The sequence below is a fragment of the Pelophylax lessonae genome (assembly GCF_965119305.1).
Source record: "Pelophylax lessonae genome assembly, chromosome: 12".
Lineage (NCBI taxonomy): Eukaryota > Metazoa > Chordata > Amphibia > Anura > Ranidae > Pelophylax > Pelophylax lessonae.
Window position 1 is genome coordinate 185,193,680 of NC_138779.1, and position 13,107 is coordinate 185,206,786.

Genomic DNA, 13,107 nt, shown 5'->3' on the forward strand with positions numbered 1-13,107 from the left:
CAGTCACCTGGAGTACGAATGGTTTTCCTGTTTGCACTGGAGCGCTTTGCACTTTACTGATTAATTTTATATCTTGGACTTTGTTTCACCACGTTATTTAATATTTGTTTAAGCATTCACTTGTTTATTGAATATCTGCATTGTGCACACCTTTGTATTTATTTAATATTTTTCTAAAGACACATGGCACATTGATTTTATGCTAGCGCTGTGTTAAATTGGGTATATATATATATATATATATATATATATACTAATCTTAGAAAGTATTATTTTACCAAAAGAGTAGTTAATGCTTGGAATAGACCAGTCTTTTTTTAACCAGGATGCCTTGGCAAATTGCCCAGAAATTGTACACAAGCTGGCAAGTGGATGTAGCCTGCCTTCTAGTCATACAAAGACACGGGTTTTCATTGTGCACCATTACAACCTTTCAACTGCCAGCGTCCTAACAACCAATGATGTCATCGATTGATAAGAAGGACATCAAGTGCCTGCCACAGCATTCATGTTTTTTCCTCCCCTGCCTCTCTCCATAAGCAGTGGAGTCACATTAGCTGAGTGAGGAAGAAAAAAAAGAGGGGGAAGAGAAACATTGGAATATTGGTCAGTACCAATGTGCAAAGGTGTATCTGCTTTGGAAGAATAAATCACCTTTATTGTTGGGTGTCCTACATGTGTGGATGTTGCTGTGTTATGTAAAATTATTAGTTTCATTTTTTACATTTTAGGATGGGATGTCTTGAGATTGTGTAACATTTTTAAAGGGTGTCTGGACTGAATAAGATGAGAAACACTGGAATAGACTTCCAGCAGAAGTCAAGAGTCGGTCAACAGTAAGGTTGGCTGATCACTCGCATGTGATCACTGCATGACTGATTACATGATCGGAGGCAGAGTACATTTGCAGATGTGAGTGAACCCTAAGTGGGTTCAAACAGGCTTGAGACAAACACAGATCTACACTCAGGCAAAAAATGAAAAAATAAATTTAAAAAATGGGCAAAACTCTCTGTATTTTTGGGGGGGGACCCCTGAGCTGGACAGTTGTAGACCTCATGGACGAGCCTACATAGGTCATATAGGAATTGCCATGTATTCGGCACCACTTATCACAGCCCTAAAGTACTTTTCCTCTATCCAATATTCTCCCATCTTGTTGCTCTCTTCTCTGTGTTTCCTTTCCTTTCTTACTTCCTCTCTTTCTTGGGTGGTCTTTCCCAACCCGACTTCCTTGAGTTTCCCTTGGGGTCCCACATATTCTTATGGACCCCATACAAGGAAGAGCCCTAATGTAGGAGTGTTGGGTATCATGAAGGGCCTAATTTGTATTGTTTACTGATTTTACCTTGGTTATAGCCCACCCCACTCATGTATGTCCCTTCAGTATTACCGAAGGCAGTCAGCTTTAGGATTGTTAGTGTCCATTCACACTACCGCGACTTGTCAGGCGACTGGTCAGCCTGACAAGTCGCGGTCCATTATGTGCTACGGGAACCGTTCTAATAGGAGCGACTCAAGTTGCTCCGACTTAGAAAAAGGTTCCTGTACTACTTCGGGGCGACATTGGAGCGACTTGGTATATGAAGTCTGTGCAAGTCACGCCGAAGTCGCGGTGGACACGACTTCACAGGTCGCCCCCGAAGTCGTGCCTCGTTAGTGTGAACCGGCAGTTAGGGTTCATGTGCTTGTTAGCTTGTTTAATATTGCTTAACTGTATGTTAAGTTGTGAAATAAACTTTAATAAAAACATTGAAACAAAAAATAAAATGGGCAAAACTCGATGGACCACTTGATCTATATGAAATAGATGATACAAAAAGGTATTGTTCCTAATCCTGGGATCAGACAAGGCAAAAACCCCATCAGATTAATCTTGTTCCCTGTGGAGCAGCTATCTATGGCTATTTGTCAGTGCCACAAGCATGAAATTGTCCCTTTATCGCAGCCTTTCTCAAACTTTTTTCCCCAGAGGAAACCTTTATATAATTTTTACAAGTTAAAAAATATAAAATATAGTTGTTTAGATATAAAAGTGGGCCAGATTCAATGATCCACTTGATCTCTTTCTGCCATCAGAAACTTCATAACTTCATATACCAGATGGCATGTGATATCATGAAAAAACTATAGCATAAGGATATAAACACTATAAATACTGTAAAAGATACATCATCGTAATATGATTTGGCCATCAATGCAATATATCAGTAAGCATAACATGATATAAAATAAACTATTATAAGAATTGAATGCTTGTCAGAAAAAAAGGACAGCATAAAACAATGTAATATATCATAAAACAAAATGTTGTATAATATACAAATAAGATAATGATTATAAAATTCTTCCTGCAATTTTGGCCAAAGGCAATACATTTGTCCTCCATAGGCAGTGAACCTTGTCCTGTTTACAGACAGAAGATAAATTCAGAACACTCACCTGGCAAGAGACAAATAGCTTCTGATCCTGTGATTACAGACACACATCCTCTTATGTGCCTGTGCTCCTCCCCCCACTGCATGCCCCCCCCCACCCTCAACCCCCCCTTTACATTAACCAGAAGAGTCCCTATCCTCTCCTCCTATGAAGAATAAGGAATACAATCTGTCATTTGTAAACAAAGCCTACAATTATGATGTGAAAATCTCTACAGAAAAGTAGATTAAAGAGACCAAAACTTGGTTTATAAGTAACAATGACCTGCCTAGGAACTTTAAACTTTGCTGTTCAAAGGTGGAATTTATTGTTCCAAATACTAGGATTGGATAAGGTGTTTACCTACCGTAGTCTGATTGATCCTGTTCCATGCAGAACATCTATGGCCATCTGAAAGTGCCTCAGGCAGGCATGAAATTGTCCCTCTACATCAGCCTTTCTCAACCTTTTCACCCTAGAGGAATCCTTGAAATATATTTTAGGTCTCCGGGAACCCTTGTTAAAGTGGTTGTAACCCCACTTTAAAGACTTTAACCTATAGGTAAGCCTATTTTAAGGCTTACCTATAGGTGCTATAAATATCTTCTAAACATGCACCGTTTAGGAGATATACATAGTGTATGCAGCCAATGACGTCATCGGCGCATGCGCTCTGAAGGAACCGGTGCCGTTCCTTCAGAGCCCAGTGCCGTGAATGGCGGCGCGCGGGAGTGATGTAATCGCGCCTCCAGCCAGTCAGATGGCCGGAGGACGCGAATCAGAAAGCAGGGCCGCCGGACATGTCAACCATCCTGTCGTTGAGCAGGCAGCACTGCGGGGGCTTCGTTTTAAGGTAAGTATTTTATAATGGGCTAGTATTGGAATTTATTATTCCAAAAATACTAGGATTGGATAAGGTGTTTACCTAGTCTGATTGATCCTGTTCCATGCAGAACATCTATGGCCATCTGAAAGTGCCTCAGGCAGTCATGAAATTGTCCTTCTACATCAGCCTTTCTCAACCTTTTCACCCTAGAGGAATCCTTGAAATATATTTTAGGTCTCAGGGAACCCTTGTTAAAGTGCTTGTAACCCCACTTTAAAGACTTTAACCTATAGGTAAGCCTATATTAAGGCTTACCTATAGGTGCTATAAATATCTTCTAAACATGCACCGTTTAGGAGATATTTACAGTGCATGCAGCCAATTACGTCATCGGCGCATGCGCTCTGAAGGAACAGCCATCCGTGCCGTTCCTTCAGAGCCCAGTGCCGTGAACGGCGGCTCTGTGATGTAATCACACCTCCGGCCAATCCGATGGCCGGAGGACGTGAATCAGGAAGCAGAACAGCCGGACATGTTGGCCATCCTGTTGCTGAGCGGGTGGTACTGCGGGGGCTTAGTTTTAAGGTAAGTATTTCATAATGTGCTCATATGCAATGCACACTAGCTCATTATGCCTTTGTCTTTACAGGTTTTTTCTTTTTTTTTTCTTTTTTTTTGGGGGAGTTTACTTCCTCTTTAGATTAAATTCATTGGTAGTCAGTATGACAAATGCTCTTTATATTGGTGGTTTGTGGGAAGAATAGCATCCTTATAGTGGTGGTCAGGATGCCACCCCTGCACACAGATACTTATTTTATTGGTGTCATGCAGCTGGCTGTGCCAAGTAGTTCTGGCCTCATGAAGACCCCATGAAATGGGAGGCCAGTCAGCCACAGCATAAGAAGCCCCTTGCAACCTCTGGAGGAACAATAGGGTTTCAGAGAACCTGGTTGAGAATGGCTGATCTTTGCTGTCAAAAGTTGCCTTGAGCCTGCTGTGAGTTTGATCTCTGCTGGGGATCGAGTGAGGATAGTGGGCATACATATATGGATATTCCCTATTCAGTGATTGAGTTGAGTTGGAAAGGAGTCCCCCTGTTCCCTATTCCTTTCCTTGCCTCCCCCCCCCCCTTTTTTTTATTTCCTTTTCTATGATGTTATGATTAATAATAGGATTGCAACATTCCTTGTTATATATTTTATTTTCCCTCCTTTTGTATATGTTTGTTATTGTTCTGTGGGAAAAAAAAATTACAATAAAGAGATATTGAAACAGAAAAGTTGCCTCGAGCACGAAATGCTCATCTCATGCCAATGGATCTAGCTGAAGCATTAAACTCTGGCACCAAGACTTTGGTTAGTGTTGGAATTACAGGTAGGGTTAGAGTTACATGGATTTAATGTTAGGGTAACAGCGAACATTAGTGTAGAGGTTGGAGTTACAAGGTGTTGAGGAGTGTTAGGGTAACAGGGAGGGTTAGTGTTAGAGTTACAGGTAGGGTTTGGGTTATTGTAAGGCTTACAGAGGTGTTTAGTGTGAGGACTGATGTTATAGGGAGGGATAATGTATGGGTATCAGGGTGTGTTATGGTTAGTGTTACAGGGATGGTAAATTCAAGGTTTAGGGTTAACCTTGAATTTACCATCCCTGTAACAGTAACCTTAAAAAAAAATGTGCTTGATTCCCCCAGCAACACAGTCAGTCTCTTCCGTAGAGCCGTCCCTGATGAGTGAACGCAATGATTATTGCTAGCGGCTATGGATCGGCTTGGGTAAAATCAGCCTGCGCATAGATGGATCAAATCTCGGCTGGTCCCTGCTGGACTGCCCGAGATTTGAATCTTCTATGGCTGGCTTTAGAGTTACAGGGAGGCAGATGCATAACTAGAACCTTCAGGGCCCCAGTGCATGTTCAGGTATTCTGGCAGCCGCTGCTGGCTGTCAGAATACAACAGCCGCAGCAGTAGGTTCCTCCATCTGCACTCTCTGTTTGTATGGCCAACTTTAGAGAAAGAAACTACAGCTACCTAGTACAATGCCTATTTCTGTAGGTAACTACTTATCACTTTGTCTTTGGATGAAAGAGTAAGGATACATGTGTCAATTTTAGTAGGGTGGATGGAGGACTCCATGTTCAAACAGCCATTGCACCCGCGGCTCTCTAAATACCTGAACTGTGACTACATCTGACCGGATGCAGTAATGGCTTGGTCTCAGTTTTCCATCCAGCTCAGTTATTTTTTTAATCTACTTTTGGCAGCACCAACAGGACCATCCACAGAAAAAATGTTGTCTGATTCAGGAAATTGGTTGAAATTGGGGCAAGGTATGGCTAGCCAGGGCTGCTGTTAGGAATCACGGGGCCCCATATAGGCTACCTGACAGGGCCCCCTTCCGCCCGCCTAAAGGGACAGGACATAGATTTATCAGTCCCTTGCTCTGTAGCCTCAGTTGCACAAATGAATGAATAGGAAGCGCTTTAAGGCTTCCTGCTCATTCACAAACTGAAGCATAGTAAACACAGTTTACTATGCTTCAGGTACCAAAGGATACAGAAGTGATTGTTACTGATCACTCACTGTGTTCATTCAGTCATGGAAGGGACCATTAAATTACATATTTACCAGCCCTTTCCCCCGCTCTCCATCCTGAAACATCCCCTTGTGTGCCTGTAGCAGCTGCCAGCAGGAGAGGAGAGGAGGGAAACCAGAAGTGCTGTGGGGGAAAGGGGCACACAGGGGGCCCTGGGCAGCAGATGGAAGGGGTGCATGTGCTAGAACCAATCCCCCTGCAGTGCAGCCAGATGGAGTAAGAAGAGGAGAAGCTGGTAGTGCTGCAAGGGGAGGCAGAGGAGGATCGGTGTCTACAATAAGAAAGTACAGCTGGACCTCTTGCTCAGCAGGTGCCCAGGACCCCTTTTTGAACTGATGGGGTCCGGATCCAGTACAGGAGGCCTGGATGTACTGCCTCATCAGCGGCCCTGTGGCTAGCATAACTGCAGGTCATTTACAAATTTCACACTGCATTTTCTACTGACTCTCACCAAGAAACACATGTTTTCTTTTCCATTACCAATAATAGCCACAAAGGTCTGACAAAGCACATTTCTATCCCTGTGAGTAATTATACTTGTTATCCGTCTTGAGATTTCAGTGTTTTGCTGCCTAAACGTATATTTCTGCCTACCAGATATGTTTCACAATAGGCCCCTCTGCAATTTTAGCAGAATTTCCTTGTATTCATACACTAAAAAGCAACTCTACCATACAAGGAAAAGCAGAAAAATGTGCCAGAACTTACATTTTATTTTTAAGACTGGTCCTTCAGAGCCTTCTTGGAGCCGTCCAGTCACCTAAATGAATACATTGCACTTTCCCCAGTAAAATTGAAGATGTGGGGTGAGCAAATTTTAAAGAGGAGCTCCAGTCTCCCCCAAAAAATTTAAAGTCAGACACTTCACTGTCCCTGGATCCAAGGATGTCCTTACCCGAGCTGATTCTTTAATCAGCTTTGGGTGCAGACACCAGCCTCTTAAGTAAGAGAAACCGGCATTGAAGTTTTCTGGCTTTAGAGCCGGTTTCCAACTACGCATGTGGGAGCCGTGCTGCGCTTTGTGAATGGTCCCGCACTCTTCTAGGACCTGTGATATGTCCCAGAAGGCTGCGGGGGAAGGAGGGGAGCAGAACGCTGCCACGGTCTGACCTGAAGTGGGAGCGCGTACCTGTTAAAACCAGGTACCCTTCCCCCCCAAAAAGTGCCCAATGTGGCAGTGAAGGGAGGGAGGGAGGATGCAAACAAGCGGAAACCTCCCCTTTTGGCTAAAGTTCAGTGTGACAGACCACCCGTATGCTGCTTTTTAACCTCCATAACCCCTGTCAATAACTCATTAGCCTCTTGCCTACTGACTAAAGGCCCTTGGAGTAATGTTACTTTGAATTAAAATCCATGTCTCCCTAGGACACACAGACTCTGGGACTCTGGGCCCAGTGGCCATGTTGGAAGCCTGGATGGCACATTGTCAATAAGGACTGCTCCACACAGTCAAACTTATGGCAGATGCTAATGGAATCAGCTCATCCACCTGTCTTCCACACATTGGTAATTGTGCTAATTTACTCACCTATTGTCTACTTTGGGGATGTGTTTAAACTTGTAATAATATGTATTGCACTTTAAGAGCTTGATGCCGGCAGTCTGCCCTGGAGTAAGATCCTGATTAATCAAAGCATTGTCTGGGTGCGGATTCCTATTCACCTATTGTTTCTAGTGATGAGCCGAACACCCCCCTGTTCGGTTCGCACCACAACATCTCGAACAGGGGAAATGTTCTAGAGAACATACGAACACGAACATGAAAAATCCTAATTTTAAAGGCTTAAATGTAAGTGACTATTAATTACCTGCTGGCCAAGGATTCAAACCCACAGCCTCTCACTTGCTAGCCTGTTAACAGATACGCCACCAAGGCAGCTGAGTAACCTAAGGCTCTCTCTGCCTAACAATTCTCTATCTGAGTTTGACCGCTCTTTTATAGGGCTCTGACATCACCAGCACCCCATAATCCATTGCTCAGGTACAGTGAATAAATTACTGACGTCACTTCAGAAGGGGCGGGACAATTAATAGGTTTTAATTAAAATCCATAATTAATATTAATCACCTGCTAGCCTGGGGAATCAAACTCACAGCCTTTCATTTTCAAGCCCGTTATTCTTCCAGCTAACCCACCGAACCAGCCGAATAACCTTGGTCTCTCTCTGGCTAACTAATTTCTATCTGAGTTTGACGGCTCTTTTATAGGGCTCTGACATCGCCCCATAATCCATTGCTTTAGGTGCAGTGAATAAATTACTGACGTCAGTAATTTATTCACTGCACTTGAGCAGTGCATTGTGGGACGGCTTGTGTCATCAGGTCACTATATAAGAGCTGTCAAAATCAAAACAGCTCATTCTGAGGGAAGCGTCTGGAAAAGCAGGAGCTTCTTCTTTTTTTTTTTTTCTATTTTTCGGGCGGAAGGGCGACTGATCATCGGGGGACAGTATTTTTTTATTTTTTAATAAAATACTTTTCCAAAACTGGCTTTTGTCATTTTTTTTTTGTACACTTATTGGTGAATGGTTAGGGGTACCATGTACCCGATATCCATTCACATGGGGGGGTCAGGATCTGGGGGTCCACTTGTTAAAGGGGGCTTCCAGATTCCGATGAGCCTCCTCCGCAGACCCCCACAACCACCGCCCAGGGTTGTGGGGAAGAGACCCCTGTCCCCATCAACATGTGGGCAAGGTGCTTTGGGGTGGGGGGGGGGGCAGAGCAGGAGGACTATCTGACTTCCAGTGCATCATATTCAATTTGCGTGCTAAAAATAAGGATCCTGTCATCGCCTCTTTGGTACACCCCTCTAAATCATAATCATCCAATCATGTTGCATAACTTTAAAGTCCTAGATACAATTTATTTGTTCATTGTACTGTATATGCTTAATATTAAAGTAGGCACCATTTCCCAATAAAAAACAAATGTTGACCAATGTTATAGGACCTGGGGAATATTCAGCCAAATATGACTAGCTAATGTGCTACATCTCTCCAGCAAATCCTTGGGTCTAAAGGATTTTCACGGTTTGCCTATAGAAGCAGCTCAATGTTATCTTATGTGTCTATGCACATTAGGACATTTAAAGGCATATTTTAAAGCTCATAGTTTAAAGGCAGGGAAAAAAAAAAAAAAAACGCTATAAAAACAGCAGCACTGCAGTGCAGCGCTATAGATTATGTGGCATACTTGAAGTGCATTGTGTATTAAATACTAAAGCAAATGGACAATGAAATATAAACTCTAAATCAAACAAACAATAAAAACTAAAGCGCAGAAAAATATACAACAAGCAGAAAATCTCAACAAATGCAAATAACATTTGCCTGGTGCAAAAACAACACAAATTAAATAATTAGATGTAAAGTGTCCAAAAAATAAATACGAATATCAACCAATGAATGTGCTATTATGCTATAGACAGTATAGCAGGGGAGGACTAGGCCAGGGGGCAGGGGGGCAATTTCCCCCTGGCCGCTTTGATGCCCTTTTAAAAAGGCTGCACCACTCCTGCCACATGCCTAAAGGATTCCTGGAGAATAGAAGTAAAAAGTCCCCACCGCTGACCTACTGAATGCAGGATGAAGACAAAGGCAGAGCGCAGGCCTCCTCCCCCAGCATGGATGGTGTAAATTGTGTCTGAGTAGAGGCTGGTTCCATGCCCCACTGGAGACTCTCCTCCCCTAGCCAATAGCTAGCCACAAACGAGCTGTCCCACCTCCCCAAAACCATCCCTTGCTGGCTAGGTCGGGAACCTGGATTCGGCCAGTGAGTAGAGAGCACCTGGAGCGGAGCTTCAGTCTGGAATGGGGGTCAGGAGGAGACCGGGAATAGGGGGGAGTGGGAGCCCCTGCAGTATAGTCTTTTGTATAAAAATTAGGAGCTAATTCCAGATGAGGTGATAAACCATAACAGCTCACAGTCTTTCTGAAATGTGTACTGAAATGCCACCAGGAGAGTAAAGGCCCGTACACACGTAAATATTCGGCCGACGACCGATCGGCCGATTGTAGGCTTGTTAGTATGATGCTTCCGACAGCCGACAGCACACTTTCGGCCAAAAAGAATCTGATGTGCATGCTTTAAAATTTTTGTACACACGTACTGAAATGCCACCAGGAGAGTAAAGGCCCATACACACGTACCGATTGTCGGCCGTAAATATTCGGCCGACGACCGATCGGCCGATTGTAGGCTTGTTAGTATGATGCTTCCGACAGCCGACAGCGCACTTTCGGCCGAAAAGAATCTGATGTGCATGCTTTATAATTTTTGTAGGCCAACACCAGAACGGCCGATTGTTCGCCAGTCAGAACAGAATTCGGCCGACAGACAGCAGATTTGCAAGACTGGGCATGCTCAGAAAAGACAAAACACACGGAAAGTTAACCATCACATGACATCACTTCTGCAGTTGGCTGCTGTTGGCCGACAAAATTCATGTGCAGTCTTTTGCAGTTTTCAACAGACACGACAGCCCTGGACAAAAGACGGCCGATCGTTCGGCCGACGATCGGTACGTGTGTACGGGGCTATAGTGTACATTTTAATAGGGATGATCGAACAGTTCGGGTCCACCATCGGTTCGGCCCGAACATTGGGTGTTCGAGGTTCGGCCGAATTTAAAACTTTTTACCCAAAAAGTTCAGAATTCGGCAACCAGAACCGACCAAAATGCAATGCTTCAGGAAATGGGCTTTAAAAGACCGTGATTGGACCAGAACCATTAGCAAAAGCCAATTGAGGGGGCAGGAGAATGCTAGGAATGTGATTGGAGTGACTAGGGGGTCCCTAGACCAATCATTAGTGAATACGCCCCCCAGTATATAAGATAGCCCCCGCCATATTCCTAGCATTGTTATACTGGACATGGAAGAGAGTGGAAGCAGTTCTGTTAATTTTACTTTTAAAGTGTCATTTAGCATTTATTAGTGTGAGGAAAGGGATATCTAGTGTAGTTAGAGTGCTCCTTTACACTTAAGTTAGCTTCAAAAATTTAGTTTCTGTAGGGAAAGTGTTAAGTGTATGGGGACCGTAGTGTAGTGTAGGGTTAACTGACAGTGACTGCTATGGAAGGGTGACAAAACCCTTCCATAGCAGGGTGACCGCTATAGAGAAATGATCATTTCTCTGAGTTGCTTCGGGACAGGAATATGGCTTCTCACCAGCAAGCATTTTTCATGCTGCAGGGGTTTCCACTGCCAGTGCTTTTTTGAGGACATGTTTGATGTCAGACATGACATCTGAACATGTGTATAGGGGGTATATATACACATATATGTCTGTATATATACCCCTAGACATATATAGGTGTGATAGTAGCAGAAATATATGCTTGCGCTAATGAAATAATTTACAGTAATCTATTTCTGCTACTATCACACCTATATATGGCTAGGTGTCTATATACATATAATTATGTGTGTATATATACCACTATACACAAGTTCAGATGTTTTGCCTGCCTCAAAAGAACCCAAAAAAATGCAAAAAAAACGCTAGCGTCAAAAAAAAAAATGCCCAGGTGTGTTTTTGCTGGCATTTTTTGGGGGTTTTTGGAGGCAGGCAAAACATCTGAACTTGTGCACAGTACCACTATACACAAGTTCAGATGTTTTTCCTGACTGCAAAGAACCCAAAAAAATGCCTGCTATTAAACCGGCAAGGTGTGAAAACCGAGAAGAGAAGCCAACCCCCTGAGCTGAAAGTGTTCTAATACAAACAATCCTTTTTTTTTATGGTTCTGGACATGCTACAGAGCTGAAAATTCACAGGTACACCTTTTAGACCCCCCAGATACGAAATCACACAAAAAAAGTTCTTAAAAATTGTCATTTTTGATAAAAAAAAAGCCAATTATTGAAAAAATTTAAAAAAAAAAAGAGATTTTTTTTTTATTTTTACTTTGGATTTCAGATCTGGGGGGTCTAAAAAGTGTACATGTGAAGTTTCAGCTCTGTAGCATTTCCAGAACCATAAAAAAAAGATTGTTTGTATTAGAACACTTTCAGCTCAGGGGGTTGGCTTCTCTTCTCGGTTTTCACACCTTGCCGGTTTAATAGCAGGCATTTTTTTGGGTTCTTTGCAGTCAGGAAAAACATCTGAACTTGTGTATAGTGGTACTGTGCACAAGTTCTGATGTTTTGCCTGCCTCCAAAAACCCCCAAAAAATGCCAGCAAAAACACACCTGGGCATTTTTTTTTTTTTTTTTTGACGCTAGCGTTTTTTTTTGGCATTTTTTTGGGGTTCTTTTGAGGCAGGCAAAACATCTGAACTGGACTACTGTCATAAAATGTGACTTTTTGCAGATGATGTTCTTCTGACGCTAACAGATGTGGCTCCTTCCCTTAAAGCAGTTCAGGAAGAAATCAATTGAATACTTAGGTATCAAACTAACCTCCTCAGTAAAGCTGTTGTATGAAGTTTACTTCCCTAACTTACTGCAAAACATCAAACAGGGTCTTCTCAACTATAAAAAATGTGAAACCTCATGGGTAGGATGCATTGTGGCCTTCAAAATGCTATCCCTTCCTAAGGTTCTTTACCAATTCCGCACTATCCCCACCCCCTCCCAAACAACTTCTTCTCAACTTTAAACAAATATATGAATATGTATATATACAAATCAGGCAAACCTAGAATAGCACGTAGCACCCTTTACAGACATAAACTCCAAGAAGGAGTGAATATGCCAAATGTCCAACTGTACCACAAGGCAACATTATTGGGCCAAATTAAGGTTTGGTTCAAACCTATCCCGACCAAGTGTTGGGTTAGCATTGAGAAATCCATCCTACAAAACAGAGATCTGCCCTCCATGTTAATTGCAGAAGTAACGCATAAAAAAATGTATATCCCTAAAGATGTATATATACCGATTCCCCAAACAATAATCAATGATAGTATTACACATGCTAATAGCAGCTCGGATGACAATTGGAAGCAAATGGAAGCAGACATTAGCACGGAATATATCAGAAGTAATAAACAGAGTAAATGTCCAATGCACATGTGAAAAACACATAGCAGACTTCAACCAATCCCTACACATTTCCAGAAAAAAAAAATGGATGGCATGAACCACGGTCTGTAAATTAGACCGAAATTGACTAAACCGCAGCAGGGAGAATATATGAAGCAACATCAGTCGCATCCCACTTAGTTTGTCTGACAGTATTTTTTCATTTTTAATGAACTGACCACATACAGAATTGTCTCCACTCAAAAACCAACCTTTCTTAATGCATTTCACCATTCCTGACTTG

General features: G+C 42.7%; 1 protein-coding gene across 2 annotated transcripts in view; it reads right to left on the bottom strand.

Annotated features, from left to right (window-relative positions):
* APOC1 (apolipoprotein C1) overlaps window positions 1-13,107 on the bottom strand; it is a 51,292-nt gene that overhangs the window by 21,005 nt on the left and 17,180 nt on the right. Inside the window, exon 1 of one of the 2 annotated variants that reach the window (XM_082273898.1) lies at window positions 2,443-2,515. The exons of the other annotated variant lie outside the window; for it this stretch is intronic. The gene's annotated coding sequence lies outside the window, so the exon portion shown is untranslated. Of the gene's footprint in view, window positions 1-2,442; window positions 2,516-13,107 lie in introns of those variants that run through there. 2 annotated transcript variants of the gene reach the window in all.